The 16,619-nt window shown below is 36.9% G+C and overlaps 1 protein-coding gene and 1 long non-coding RNA gene across 5 annotated transcripts in view; both read right to left on the reverse strand.

Moving 5' to 3' along the window:
* NME7 (NME/NM23 family member 7) overlaps positions 1–16,619 on the reverse strand; it is a 239,146-nt gene that overhangs the window by 86,357 nt on the left and 136,170 nt on the right. The window lies entirely within an intron of this gene.
* Positions 1,997–4,978, reverse strand: LOC139078982 (uncharacterized). The gene is made up of 3 exons (XR_011532208.1): positions 4,899–4,978; positions 4,027–4,176; positions 1,997–2,136 (listed from the first exon to the last, which is right to left on the reverse strand). It is a non-coding gene; the product is annotated as an uncharacterized lncRNA (long non-coding RNA).

Consider the following 16,619-nt stretch of genomic DNA (forward strand, 5'->3'; position numbering starts at 1 on the left):
GTTTTGCTAATTTACTGGTTTAAGAAAATTATATCAGTGTGTTTTAATATGCATTTCCCTGATTAACATGGCTAAGCATGTTACAGGAAACAGATATCTTTCTGTGAATTGTTCCCCATTGTTTTGTTGTTTTTTCTTCTTTTGTCTTCCTCAAGTATAGAATTATAACCAACCAAGCTTTAAATACATCAAATGTTAAAGGAAGGCAGAGAATGAGTACTGAAGAAATTTCCCTGTTCTTTAGCTGGTTGATTGTCCAAAGAGATGAAGATGACTGTTTAGGCCAAAGAGACCCACCCTGATCAGACAGGAGGCCCAGTTAAAATCACTTCAGGTGTTTGCCCAGAGTGTTGTCTCGTAACATTGGCAAAATCTTCTTAAAAGAAAATATATACACATACACGGTGGAAGTTCTGTTAACTAATCTCAGTTCACAGACTCCCAATTACCCACTGCTATAGCGTCATTCCCTTTGTGACACATATTGACTGATGTGACGAGCTCACAGATGTCCATGGCAGTCAGCTACCTTCTGGTAGCACAAGCGTATCTCTTGAAGATCTGTACAAGCAGCCCTCCTTCTGAGAACTTCAAAAGTTAATTAAGAGAACCTTAGTCCTCATTAGGTCTTGAAAGCTGCAGGACAAACCAAGATATGCTAGAAGGAAGTGGTTTGAAGACGGAGCTTACATGTGGGAACGGACTTAAATTGAGCAGATGACCTAGAAAAAAGTCTCAATATTGTTGTCCATCCTTAGTCCCTATAAAAAGATTGGCAGCTCCTTTTCTAAGGTATTCTCTGAGCCTGGTGAAGAGGGGGACAGCAATACCCTTCTTGCCATCACCGAGCCAGAGCTATCACGTCTGTGGCTCCTTCCCTAAGGAAAACCTCCAACTTACTGTTGTAGGCTTTGGAATTAGACGGAGTTCAAATCTGTGAGTTCAAGTCTGTCAGTGTGTGACGTTAACCTCTCAAAACCTCAGTTTCCGCATCTGGACACTGGAATAAATGTACTGGATTGCTGGGAGAATTAAATGATATAATGGCTTTTAGTGCTTGGCAAATACAAATGCTTCATTAATGTGAATATTATCTGTCACCACTGGTCCCCCTTTAGAATGTCACATCTGTTTAAATGGCTTGCTCACTTAAAAATTTTAAATACAGCAAAACTGATAGGTTTCAGATCTTCTTACAAAGGGACTGGACTGATATACGGTATGAGAAAAAAATGCTTCTGGTAATTGAGGGACCCTGCTAGTACATGTAATATTCCTGTTCCCAAGAAGGAATTTTATTCTGTGAGTCTTTTCATTTACTCGGGTGAATCAGCAAAGAAAGAAATGGAGGATCAATCAAAAGTAACTTACAAGATTCAGGCTGCTGAAGGTCAATTGTAGGAGATGGAAACAAAAATGATAGAAGAGACATGAAAATGGGTTAAAAGCTGTGAATATAGAACTTAAGTTATGAATTAATAAAAATAGCAGGCCAAAGTAAGCTGAAAACAATATGCAATTAAACCAGCTAAAAACAATTTATATAATTTATAAAACCATAGGATCTAGCATAAAACCTCAGAGGGCTAAAAAGGTAAAGTAGGTAATAGCAAAAAGTCCTAAACTTATGGGAACAAAGCAATTTCTCTAGACAAGAGCAGTCCAATAGAACTTTCTGCAATGGTAGAAATGTTCTATAGTCTATGCTATCCAATACGGTAATCTTTAGCCACATGTCATTACTAAGCACTTGACATGTGGTAGTGTGACTGAAGAATTAAATTTTTAATTTTATTTAACTGTAATTATTTTAAATATAAATAGCCATCTGTGGCTAGTTAGTGCCTACTGTACTGGATAACACAGCTGTAGACAGAAGTAGCTCCCACAGCCCAATTCCAAGACAACTGTCTTCAGGGCTAAGAGGAGGCCTCTTCCTCTACTGCAGCGCTTATTAACTGTGGCCCCTTTGCAGTCTTCATGTAACTTCTCTCACCTGCAAAGAAGAAAGGAAGCCTCGCAGGACCACAAGCATGAGGGTGAAATGATTTTCCTTCATTCAGTCTTTGACTCAGCTAGAAGAAGTAAAACTTTTTCACGTGTATTCTACATGATGCAAGACGGACCTCAAATAACCTTGTAATAGAAGAAAACCATGTGAAAATGACTGTCTTCCGTCTACCAGTCCCATCGCTCTCTCTGCCCCTTCACCACAAGCTCGCTGACAGAGCAGTCCTAACCCCTCGGCGTCAGCGGCCGTTCTGTGTGCTCTCACAGTGCCATATGGTGACTATCTTAGGCCTGCCATACATTTTAAAGGTCTGGTTTATTTGTTGCTTTCCCTGAAACCCCCACCACAGAAAACAGCTTGAGAGCAGATACTGTATTATTCACGAGTGTATTCCCAATGTATATTCCAACACGTCTTAAATAATAATTAATATTTGATTTATGAATGAATTGAATATACTATGCTTTCTCAAAATCTTTTGTTCATTCCACAGCACATTTGCAGCCTGGCTTCTGTCCTCACGATTCCACTGAAACTACTCTTACCATTTTCATCAAGACTTCTAAATATGCTAAGTTGGATACTTTTCAAACTCTATTCTTTCCACACCAAAGTCAATATGTCCCAAAATGGAATTCAATATTTTCCTCTTAAATTGATTTCTCCTCCTGTATTCTCTAGTTCAAGTAATGGCACTACTTACTATTACTCAAGTTGCCTAAGATAAAACAATGCTGAGTCACCCTTGACACTTCCTATACCACATTCAATTGACCTCTATGGATTCCACATTCCATGGATTCTCCATTATTCCTTAACATGTTTTTAACCTGTCGTTTCTTCTCTACCTACACAGCCACTACCTTAGTTTAGGCCTTCAGAACTGCTTATCCACATTTTTTATAGGACCTTCTCTTTGCTTCCAGTCAAGCTGCCCTATAATGGGTCATCTACACTACCCTAATATTAACTTTTCTAAAATGAAAATATGATCACATAATTGCCTTGCTGAAAACTCACTAAATTCTCCCCACTCTTCACCTTCTACTCCCCAGCTTTGGGAATTAAATCCCAACTCTGGCATAATTTATAAAGCCTCTTCTAATATGGCCCGTGCCGACCCCTCTGCATGCATTGCCACTCCTTTGGAGTGGGACATGCAGTTGGAACTCAGGGTAAGACACATTAGTTGTATTCTGGCCAAAGGATCTAGGAATCTGACTCCTACCCAAGATTCTGGCTAATTCTCTCTAAAGTACCTGAGAGAAAATATGCACAAAGGAGTTAAAACTAAGCAATATAATACTTTATTGTTTGTTTTGACATCAACTCCAGCATAGTACTCCAATAATCGCAGCTAGACTATGGGGGAGGCTCGATATTTCTAAGCAAGGTCTGCTGGAATGGCCTAGATCAGCACTGTCCAATATGGTAGCCTCTATGTCACAGCCACTGTCCAATATTACAGCCACATGGGGCCATTAAGCACTTGATAGGTGGCTAGTGCAAACTGAGATGTGCCCTAAGCGTAAAATGAATGACAGATTCCAAAGACTCAGGAAAAAGAATAAGAATGTAAAATATACCATTAACAATTTTTATATTGATTAAATCCTTATAATATTTTAGATATATTAGGTTAAATAAAATATATAATTAAAATTAGTGTCATATATTTCCCTTTAGTTATTTTAATATGGCTACTAGAAAACTTTAAATTACATATGCAGCTTGCGTTATGCTTCCACTGGATAACATTTGCCCAAAATCATCCAAACTGTGAGGCCTATTCTATATCTATTCTATCCCCCTCTTCCATTTCATTCCCTCAGTCTGAGAACTTACCATATCAGAGGGATGAAAAGTCACAACACAAGGAAACAAGACAAAGAAAGTAAAAAGTATTAGCCCCATGGCCTTCTCCTCTTTGATATATTTCAGAAAACAAAAGACTGACATGTACATTTGAATCAATTCCAAGGTGTAGCACCTTTGTGCTGGTTGCACATCCTCACCTGCCACAGCCGAGAGCTCCACTCTGATCTGCAACGTGAGCTGCCTCCTCCAGGCACCCGCAGGGGAAATGTGCCGCAGGCTTAGTCTCCTTTTCTACACCCACCACCACCACCACCAAAAGCTTTAAGGCATACGTGATTTTACTGAAGCTTTGGGAAGAAAAAGAGGACTTATACTCCAGAAACACAAATATCTTAGACTTAAATTTTAGAAATTCTATTCTGCAAATCCCTTCACTCTCCCAGCCTCTGCACTTGGCTCCAAGTGCACTCTTTTCCCAGGCTCCAGCCTCTGTTGATGGCTTGAGTTCTTTCTTCCCTTTATGTCCTACCCCCAAATTGCTAGTCATTCCTTATACTGAACACTTTAGTTATACTTTTAGTTTCTTATCACATTCCCACTTATTCCCCCAGAGCCTCACCTACTTACCTTCATACCCTAAAAGACCTATGCACATCTTTCTCCATACAAACCACTTCCCACATGAAAAGAAATACTAGTATTGGTTATTAAGGTACGTTTTTTTTAATTTTTATTTTTAGTTGTTGTAGTTGTTTTTTGATGTACATTATACCCCAATGACAGAGCAGCTTGCCTCAAAGCTTCTCAGAGACAGGCAACCACCCTAGGAAAGGAGAAAAACCCTCTGCAGAGAGTATAGCCAGGCCCTTTTCCAATAGAAATGAGTGGCCCCACTTCTTATCACTAATACCAATGGAAAGAGAAAAAAAAGGCAAGAGACCAAGATTACAGATTGTGTGAGCGATATCACTTTGGAAAGCAACTCTTTCCTTAAGATAAGTGCCCTGGATCTTGAATACAAGTCCTCTTCCTATAAGAGTGAAATTTCTTACCCAAGATCCAGACTTGCCTGAGGGTAGTAATAGCGAAGGCAGATGGCAGGAGATTTGATCTCCCATTAGGAGCCAGCTCAAACCATGGTCTCTCACCCTACAGTGATAAAAAGGATCTCTTTATTTCTCTGGAACCTTCCTTCCTCACCTAGCCAAATTTTACTCATTACACCTCCAGGCTTCATTTACTCAGGGAAGTCTTTCCTGAATAGTCTCTTCTTTGGAAGCCCATCCCACCTCCTCTCTTCCCAACACTGGCTGGGTTGGGTATTCTTTCTATGTACTTCATTAGCATCCTGTACTTCTCTCAAAGATAGGCATTATCATTTCTGATTGAAATTTATTTGTCTGATTCTCCCATTAGACTGAGAGCTCCTTGAGGGTCCCAACTGTGTATTACTCATCTTTGAATCCCTAACTGATAAGCATTACATCAGGTTCATGGCAAGTTTTCAGTAAATGCTTGAAATTATGAATAAAGAGTAATAGTTGAAATGAACAAGTTAATATTCATTTTAAATCTCCCATTCTGAAACATGTACCAATCTCCACCTTAAATGATAAAGAAGCTACAGAAACTTGACAGAATGCAGGTTAGGAAGATCCTCTGAGATAGGTTTTCCTTACTTTCCTTTCATTTTGATTCTCATCCTTCATGAAAGATTTTCATCAGTCATAACTTTAAGTTGCTACTTCCATTTCAGTTCTGCATGTTTTCCCAAACTCTGCACTTTAGCTTTCAATCCCATGTGTTGTTTTGGGAAATGGGCCTCTACTTAATATCCCTACCTGTAAACAAATTCCAATGAAAGGTTAACTTAAAAAGCAAATAAAGACAGTTTTTAAAACTGACATTTTTAGAACCGAAGCTAAGTAAACTTCTTTGGAGAGGGGCAGAAGTTTAACTGTACTTCCCCTGAACTTTTATAACTTAATACAACATCCATTTAAAACTTCTTCTTAAATGAATGTGAATAGTTAAACCTTCGTTATAGCTTGCTTTTAAGAGATATCATGCAATAATGAGGTAAGTTTTTTGCAGTGGTCTCCCACCTCAGTTTGCCTGGGACTGACAGATTTCAATCTCCGCTCCTTGGGTGCTAAACCTGAAAGAGTCCTGGGCAAACTAGGACAGTGTTGGCCACTCTGCCTGGTACACAACATTGAGATAAGTGGTTCTTGTTTTTTCTGTTAGAGAAATGATTCTTCATTCAAAACATGATAATTTACAACAGGATTATTTTTAATTGCTGAATCACTCAATAGGTATTGTAGGTTATCACATACAAATCACTTTGAATTAAATAAATTACTATCATAAAATTTTTGCATACTACTCTACATTCTTATTGTACTTGGAACACTTTCAATTTTCTTACTTTAAAAATGCACTTAAGCCACTTAATGCTTTCTGAAAATGTATTTTTTATTTTTGTATTTGCTGAAATCAATAAAATGCTTATTAAACAATTAAGTTGATTAGCCTAAGAAAAATGTTTCTTGTATTTTTACTATAAACTAGCAATAGAAATCTTTGGCCTGCTTTAATCTGTGAATATGCCTGTTATCTCTGGTCAGGCATAAAGGCCTTCTCTAATTGTTGTTATGTACTAAACTGACAAGGAAGGAACAGGTATTCACCTCCACTCATCTCATCAATAGACTGAGACCAAACCAGAGCAAAGCGAAGAAAATTCTGTTCCATTCTATTTCCATCCCTTAGAACTAAGGATTCCTCCAAATCCTCTCTCTAGGATTTCACTGATTTTAATCTTTATCCACTAGAGATAAAAAGAAGGAAAGGGTAAGCAACCGAGTAAACACCACCTGGTAAACAACTCAGCATGTCCACTGCTACCATCCTGGTCCAAGTGATCATCATCTTGGGCCTGGATTACAACTTCTCCTGTAGTATCCCTTTAGACCATTCTTAATACAGCAGTCAGAATGCTCCTTTTAAAAGCCTGATCATGTCACTATTCTGCTCAAACTCTTTAAAAACTTACGGTCTCACACAGAGCAAAAGCTAAAACTATTACAAGGGTCTACAAAATCTGCCCCAGCCCTTATCTCTCTGACTTTCTCTCCCATTTTGTTAATTCCTTGGAATTCCCAGATTACCTCAAGGAAGCTCTTCTCCCAGGGCCTTCACATTGGCTGTTCCCTCGGCGTACGATGCTCCCCATTCAGAAACTGGCATGGTTGGCTTTTATCCCTTCAAGTCTTTTCATAGACATCACCTTCTCATTGAGACCTTCTCTGATGACTCCAATTTAAAACAGAATCCTATCTATACATCCTTAATTCCAGTCTCATTTCCTTCCTTCATTTTTCTCCATATGAAATACTATGCATTCTATTTTTTTCTTTGTTTATTATCTGTCTCCAAGTAGAATATAAGCTTGGTGCTCTGTGAGGAGATTCTCTGTCTCTCTGGCTCTTCCCTCTCCCTCCCTCCTCCCAGTGCGCACACATACACACACATACATACACACACTTGTGTTGTTCACTGGTGTATCGCCAGTACCCAGAACTGTGCTTGGCACACAGTTGGCATTCAAATATTTATGGATGAATGAATGACTGAAGGGTAACTAAGAAGTCCCTTCAGTCAGTTTCTCTTTCCTCATCAACTTCATGGGGTCTAAACCTCCAAAATTGGAATAGTTTCTCTTTTAAGACAAAAATAATGCATTCTGCTTAAAAAAAGAAAAGGAAAAACCGTAGTGATAATAAATTAATTCTGAGTAGTAATTTGCATCTCAGTGTGACTGAATTTACCAGATCTGATTAGAGACTTTGTTCTGTTAAGAAAGTAGAGGAAGCCTAGGACTTCCTGGGACCGTGGAGAAGGGAGGAAGGAGACAAGGAATACAATCTGTTTCTTCTACACTTTTCAGGGAGGCTATCCTTGACTTAAGGGACAATAATCTTTTATTATTTACTTATTTTTAAGCTTTAAGGACCCCACATTTTATTTTTGTTTTATTTTGAAACAATTGTAAACTTAGGGAAAAGTGCAAAGTACAGAGAACTTTTTTTTTTTTTTTGCTATAAACCATTTGAAAACAAGTTGCCAACCTGATACTCCATTACACCCAAATATTTTAGTGTGCATTTCCTACAAATAAGTATAGTCTCCTATATAACTACAATACAATCATCATACTTAGACGCCACTGAGGTTTCACCAATTATCCCAATAATGTCCAAACATATTCATCCATTTACTTTTTCTACCATCAACAATTTGTCAAGTGCTTTCCACATTATAAGTACTCTGCTAGGTGCTAGAAATACCAAGATGAATAAAATAGATCTTACAGGCAACCTTTAAGGAGTAGACAGACAGTAAATAAATAAGTACAGTAAAATTTAACAGGTGATGAAAATAGTATATATAGGGTCAAGTGAGAGTACAAAACAGGAAGTGGTAAATTGTGTCTGACACTGAAGTAACCAGGAAATAATTCTCAGATGCTTGTACAAGAGTTGACGTGGTATCCACGCCAATTAGAGAAGAACATATAAACAGAGGTGCAGTGAGGGAGTGAAGAAAGACACTGGTTTATTGAGGAAGAATAAGCAGTTTGATATTACTGGAGAGTCGAGTACAAACGTGGAGGATAGAGGAGAGACTAAACATTGCAGTAAGAGATGAGACTAGAAGTAGTAAGAGATGTATCATGGAGGTCTTTGCATGCCTTCCTATGAAAGGTGAACTTTGACTGTAAGCAATAGAGAGCCACGGCAGGGCTTTAAGCTGAGGAGTATTAATTCTCTATTTATATTTTAGGAGTGCTGCATCAGGAATGCTGATGGTGCATGTGAAGGGTAAGACACTGTAAACTGGAAAAAATTTAAGAGACAATAGAAATAACGAGGTTAAGCAATAAACTAAGTAGCAGTGGGGATGAAGATAAGGAGACAGATACTTAGATACAAAAGAAGTCTATGTTATGGACTTGGGACACAAATAGATGTGGTGGGATGAAGGAAAGAAGCGAGTTTCAGATGATTCTCCAGTTTCCAGGTGGCGTGATATTAATGACATCCATAAATATAGGAGAATGTGTGAGAGGAGGAAGAAATATGTAGGAAACATGGAGTTTTAGAAACGCATGGGCCACAGGAGAAGGTAGGGGCTTGAGTTATGGATTTTGGAGTCATTGGCATATTAATTGGTAGATAATGTACTGTTATATTAATATTAATGGCATCAACCAGGGAGAGCTTATAGACTTTGAAAGAAAAAAAAGGATGAGGTCCTCAGAACACTCTCATTTAAAGGACAGGTAGTTAAAGAGTTTAGCCAAGAGGACCAAGATAAATGAGTCAGAGAGATAGGAGGAGAAGAAGGAAAGAATGATTCTCACAGAACTTAGTGCAGGGACTTCTGGCTTCCAGTCACAAGAATTTGCTTGTACTGGATAAATATACAGAAAATTAAAAACTCTACTGTCCCCAAACTCTAGATTATATATATATACAAATTGGAGAGGACTGAAGAATCAAAAGATTCAATCCTCGAAAGAAAGAAACCACACTGAGATTTATTATATATATATGTTTTCCCATGAGATTACTCCACAGTCAATGTGACAGAGCTCAAGCAGAAAACCTCAGTATTATTGGCCTCAGGAATAGAGGATGGAGTCTGGGACAGCCAGAGCAGCTGGAAAGTGAGTGTGGCAAAATCCTAGGAGGAGGGAGCCAAAAAAAAAATCTATGGGTAAACTTCCCTCAAATCCTTGACTGATCCCTGAACTATGCATGAGTGGGGCAAGATCCCCAAGAGGGAAGGGAAAAACAACAGTCAGAAAGCTGAACCAGCTAAGTAGAGTTTCCACAGCTATTCACTGCAGGGAAGAATGTGGAGTTTGAATATGTCAAGGTAGAAGGCTTGGTAAACACCCTCAATTGGGTTTTCAATTGAAACCTCAAAGCATCATGCCTTAGGAAAAAACATCAGGCCAGGACTGAAGGAATGACAAAACAGACCCACTCTGACAAAGCCTAAGAAAGATATAACTGTCTACCAGAACTAAACCCAACACACTTCATAAGAAGATAACAGAATCCAGAGTTTGCATAACATATTTTACATAATGTTCCAATATATAACCCCAAATTACTAGATTTCCAAAGCAGTATGTGATTCACAGTCAAGAGAAAAATCAGTCACAGGTCCACAGACTCACAGACAAACCAGATGTTAGAATTAGCAGTCAAGGACTTTAAAATAGCTATAATAAATAATAATAAATATGTTAAAGAAGCCATAGGAAAAGATGGATATAGTGTGTGGAAAGATAGGGAGATTAAGGAAAGTTACATTCTTTGTAAAAATGAACCAAACATAAATCTTAAAACTAAAAATTACTATATCTGAAATTACAAACTAAATGGAACAGAAGAAAGAATCCATAAATTCGATGGTAAGTAGAAATAACCCAAACTGAAGCATTAAAAAAAAGATTTTAAAAAAATGTACAGACACTCAATGACTTGTATCACTTGATCACATATGTAATCAGAGTCACAGGACAGAAGAGACTAGGAAGGCTAAATATTTGAAGAAATATTAGCTGAAATTTTTCCAATTTGATTAAAAAGAGCAATCTTAAGATATAAGAATCTCATTGAATACCAACAGAATAAATACAAAGAAAACTACAATAAGGCACTAACAGTCAAACAGTAAAAAACTGAAGATAAAGCCACACACTGATTAATATTATGTGTATTGGTATAAGAATTGATATACTGATTAATGCAACTTAACAAATAACTTAGAAATAAGGTATCATAAATCAATAGAAAACAAAAAGAGAATTCAATAAATGATGCTATCACAATTGGTGAAACTTGGAGGAGTGAGGGAGTCATTTTCATCTTGGACCACAACCAACAACAAAAAATTCAAATGCATCAAATAATTAAATGTAAAGAGTGAAACCACAAAACTATTAGGAAAAAATATACTTCTCTAATGAGGAAGTATCATCAAAGTTTTTGTAAAAGCAACAACCATAAATGAAAAATTAACAGATTTCACTACATATTAAAATCTTCTCTACATTAAGTAAATTAAAAATTAAACTGGGAAAATATTTGAAATAGAACTCTAATATACAAACAGCACGTTAAAATGATGAAAAACAGTAGAGAATTGATCAAAGGACATTATAAGACAATTTACAACATGAGATATATATGTAGCCAATAAATATGTAGAAGGTTAATCTTTATAAATAATTAATATTAAAACAATGAAATCACAATTTAACCTATTAGAAATATTTTAGCTGAATAATCTTCAATCTTCATAACTATACATTCTTATACATTGCTGGCAGGAATGTAAATTGGAACTGAAAGTAGGTGAGTAAGCACCTGGCTTCCCCAGCTGTGCAGGATGATGCCAAAGAAGCCCATTTCTCTCTCACCCCATTCAGGCTACTGAATTGTTAGCTGCATGACTAGAGGGTGGGAACAGCTGGAAAAGTAGCAGATAGGACTAGTGGAGAGAATTAAAAGGACATGAATCCTAAAAACTGTGTCACAGACTTCATCAAGAAGCCCGCACATGAGCTCCTAGAGACACCCCACCTGCACATCCCACCAACTAGCCCACAGGCACCATCAGCACGCTCCCTCACTCACACACACCTCCCACCCTATGGCCAGCTCCCTGTGTCCATTCCCAACAGCAGCAGAGAGAGAAAGCTTTGGCAGACAGCACAAAGCTGGTAAGAATTTGTGAGCCAGGGAGAGACCACAGACTTGAGCTTTAGTAGCACCTTTAGAAAAATAAAAGAGAGGCTGCCAGCACCTGATCTGGTGCATTGCAAGATCAAGAGAAGGCATACAAGTTTAAAAATTCTGCCAAAAGACGGAGTAATAAGTGTGGAGCAGGTGCATCCATACAAGTTCTGAGAAAGCCTAGAATCCCTAGCAGGGCTGACAAAAGATATTTCTCTCCCAAAGGCAGTAAGTAAAAAAGGAAGGAGGTGACTGCTACTTCAAATGCGAAGTCAGCAACACAAAACTTCAAGGAATATGAAACATGAATGAAACATGACACAGCCAGAGGATCACAACAATCTTCCAGTAACTGATCCCAAAGACATAGAGACCTGCTATTTACCTGATAAGGAATTCAAAATATCTGTTTTAAGGAAGCTCAATGAGCCTCAAGAAAACACAGAAAGATGATTCAAATAAATCAGGAAAACAATACAAACAGAAAATGAGAACTCTAACCAAGAGACAGAAATCATAAAAAAAGAAAACAGAAATTCTGGAGCTGAAGAATACAATGAATGAAATAAAAAAAAAAATGCACTAGAGAGCATCAGTATCAGAATGGATCAAGCAGAAGAAACAATCTGTGAGTTAGAGGACAGGAACTAGGAAATTACCCAGTTAAAGGCAAACAAAGAAACAAGGATGAAAAGAGTGAAGAAAGTCTACGTGACCTATGCATACCATCAAAAGAAATCATTTGCAAAGTATTGGTAGTCCCAGAAGGAGAAGAGAGGAAGATCGGGGTAGAAAGCTTATATAAAGAAAGAATGGTGGGGAACTTCCTGGATCTGGGGAGACATTTTGATATCCAAGTTCATGAAGCTCATAGGTCACCAAATAAACTCACCTTAAACAGATCCTCTCCAGGACACATCTTAATAAAACTGTCAAAAATCAAAGACAAAAAAAAAGCAACTTAAGAGTAGCAAGAGTGAAGAAGCTTGTAACTTACATAGGGAACCCCAATAAGACTATCAATGGATTTCTCAGGAGAAGCCTTATAGGCCAGGAGAAAGTAGAATGATATATTCAAAGTGCTGAAAGAAAAACAGTGCTAACCAAAAATATACTATCCAGCAAAGCTGGATAAAGACTTTCTCAGACAAATAGAAGCTGATGGAGTTCATCACCCCTGGACCTGCCTTACAAGGAGTGCTGAAAGGAGTTCTTCAGGCTGAAATGAAAGAGTGCTAAGTAGTAATGTGAAAAAATACAACACACTGGTAAAGATAAGCATATAGTCAGATTCAGAATACTCTAATACCGTAATGCAGTGGTATGTTAACCATTTTAGTATAATGTTAATGGATAAGAGTATTAAAAATAACTATAGGTACAATAATTTGTTAATAAATCCACACTATAAAGAGAGGAAAATTGTACACCAAAAACATAAAAGGGGGAATAAAATGATAGAGTTTTTACATGTAAAGTTAAGTTGTTACTAGCATAAAATAGACTGTTATATCTTTAAGATGTTTATGTAATGCTCATGTTAACCACAAAGCAAAAACCTACAGTAATTCACAAAAGAGAAAGAGAAGAAAACAAAGCATATAACTATGAAAAATCATCAACACATGAAGGAAGACAGCAAAAGAGGGAAAAAGGAATGTGTGAATTACAAAACAGCCAGAAAACAATTAATAAGATGGCATTAGTTAAAGGATAGTTAAATCCTTAACTATCAATAATTACTCAATGTAAGTGGATTGAATTTGCCAATCAAAAAGCATAGAGTGGCTGGATGGATATAAAAACAAGACCAAACTATAGACTGTCCACGAGAGACTCAGTTCAGCTTTAAGGACACACATTGGCTCAGAGTGAAAGGATGGAAATGATATTTCATATGCAATTGGAAACCAAAAGAGAACAAGGGTAGCAACAGACACTACCAAAACAACAGAAAAGATCAATGAAAGCAAAAGTTGGTTTTTTGAAAGAAAAAACAAAGCTGAAAAAATTTTAGCTAAATTACTGAGAAAAAGAGAGAAGACTCAATAAATAAAATCAGAAATGAAAGAGGAGACAATACAACTGATACCACAGAAATATAAAGGATCATATAAGTTTACTATAAACAATCATTGCAAACAAACTGGATAACCTAGAAGAAATGGATAAATTCCTAGAAATATAAAACCTACCAGGACTGAATCATGAAGAAACAGAAAATCTGAGCAGACCAATAATAAAGAGATTGAATCAGTAGTCAAAAATCTCCCAACAACGAAAAGCCCAGGACTAGATGATTTACCTGGTAAAATCTATGAAATATTTGAAGAAGAATTAATGCTAATCCTGTCAAACTCTTCCAAAAAATTAAAGAGGGAGGAAACACCACCAAACTCATTTTATGAGGCCAGCCATTACCCTGATATCAAAGTCAGATAAGGACACAACAAGACAAGGAAACTAGGGGTCAATATCCCCGATGACTATAGAGGCAAAATTTTTCAACAAAACATTAGCAAACTGAATTCAACAGCCCATTAAAAGACTCACACATCATGATCACATGGGATTTATACCTGGAATGCAAGGTTGGCTCAACATACACCAATCAATAAATGTGATATATCACATTAATAGAATGAAACAAAAAAATCATATGATCATCTCAATAGATGGAGAAAAAGTATTTGAGAAAATATAAAATCCTTTCATGACAAAAACTTTCAACAAATTGAGGATAAAAGAAATGTATATCAATATAATAAAGGCCATATATGGTATGCCTAAAGCTAACTTCATACTCAATGGTGGAAAATTGAAAGGTGCAAAACCTGGGCTGCTGAAGCAGAGCATGCGAACTTAACCACTACACCACTGGGCCAGTCCCCCAACTTTTTCTTTCTCAGGATATATAATTTCTAGATATTTGGTGGTTCTATACAAATTTTATGATTGCTTTTCTGTTTCTGTGAAAAATGCCATTGGGATTTTCATAGGGATTACATTTAATCGACAGATGGCTTTGAGTAGTGTGGACATTTTAACAATATCCATTCTTCCAATCCATGAACATGGGATATCTTTCCATTTGCTTGTGTCTTCTTCATTTTATTTCATTAAAATCTTATAGTTCTCACTGTACAGATCTTTCACCTCCTTGGTTAAATTTATTCTTAAATATTTTATTGTCCTTGATGCTATTGTGAGTAGGGTTGTTTAATTTCTTTTTTTTCGGATAGATCATTGTTACTGCATGGGAACACAACTGATTTCTATATGTTGGTTTTGTATCTTGCAACTTTACTGAATTTATTGATTAGTTCTAGCAGTTTTTTGGTAGAATCTTTAGGATTTTCTAATATAAAATCATATCATCTGCAAACAAAGATAATTTTACTTCTTCCTTTCTGATTTGGGCACCTTTTATTTCTTTTTCTTACCTGATTACTCTAAGACACTCATTACTATGTTGAATAGATGTGATGAGATTGGTCACCCATTTCTTGTTCCTTATATAGAGGAAGATTGGCAAAAGATGTTAGCTCTGGGCCAATCTTCCTCACAAAAAAAAAAGGAAAAAGAAAAATAAAGTTGGAGTCATCACACTTCCTGATTTCAAATTCTACTGCAAAGCTATAGTAATTAAAACAGTGTTGTACTGGCATAAAAGCAGATACATAGACCAATGGAAAGAATTGGTCGAGCCGAGAAATAAATGCTCGCATATATGATCAACTAATACTTGACAAAGGAGCCTAGAATACTCAGTGGGGAAAGGATAGTCTCTTCAATAAACAGCGCTGGGAAAACAGAATCATCACATGTAGAAGAATGAAACTGGACCCCTATCTTATACCACTCACAAATAGCAAAAAGAAATAAGTGGGACTACGTTAAACTAAAAAGCTTCTGCACAGCAAAAAAACCCAATCAACAAAATGAAAAGCCTAATAAATGGGAGAAAAATATCTACATATCATTTATCTGATAAGGAGTTAATATCCAAAATACATAAGGAACTCACACAACTCAATTGCAAAGAAAACCCAAACAATCTGAGTAAAAAATGAGCAGAGGACTAAATAGACATTTTTCCAAAGAAGACATACAGATGGCCAACAGGTACATGAAAAAGTGCTCAACATCACTATCAGGGAAACACAAATCAAAACCACAATGCGATACCACCTCCTACCTGTTACAATGGCTGTTATCAAAAAGACAAGAGATAAGTATTGGCAAGGATGTGAAGAAAGGGAACCCTTGTGAACTGCTGGAGGGAATATAAATTATAACAGCCACTATGGAAAACAGTTTGGAGGTTCCTCAAGAAATTAAAAATAGCACTACCACATGATCCAATAAACCCAGTGCTAAGTATATATCCAAAGGGAATGGAATCAGGCTCTTGAAGAGCTGTCTGCACTTCCATGTTCACTGCAGCATTATTCAGAGGAGCCAAGACATGCAAATAACCTCAGTGACTATCTATAGATGAACGGATAAAGAAGACTTGGCGTATATATAGATATATATATAAAATATATTATTCAGTCATGATAAGAAAATCTTGCCATTTGCAATAAGACGGATGGAACATGGGGGCATTATGCTAAGTAAAATAAGTCAGAAAGAGAAACCTAAGTACTGTATGATATCACTTACATGTGGAATTTAAAAATCTAAAAAGAGCCAAACCCAGAGAAACAGAGTAGAATGGTGGTGGGGGAAGGGAGAGATGTTGGTCAAGGGATACAAACTCCCAGTTAGAAAGTGAGTAAGTTCTGGAGAGCTAATGTGCAGTATGGTGATTATAGTTAACAATATACTGTATTATATCCCTGAAAGTTGCTAAGAGAGTAGATCTTAAATGTCCTCACTCCAAAAAAGAAGAGGTAAGTATGTGAGGTGATGGAGGTGTTAACTAACCTGTGGCAATCATTTTGCAATAAATAAGTGCATCAGGAGCC

This window comes from Equus przewalskii, chromosome 23 (genome assembly GCF_037783145.1).
Source record: "Equus przewalskii isolate Varuska chromosome 23, EquPr2, whole genome shotgun sequence".
In the NCBI taxonomy this organism is placed as follows: domain Eukaryota; kingdom Metazoa; phylum Chordata; class Mammalia; order Perissodactyla; family Equidae; genus Equus; species Equus przewalskii.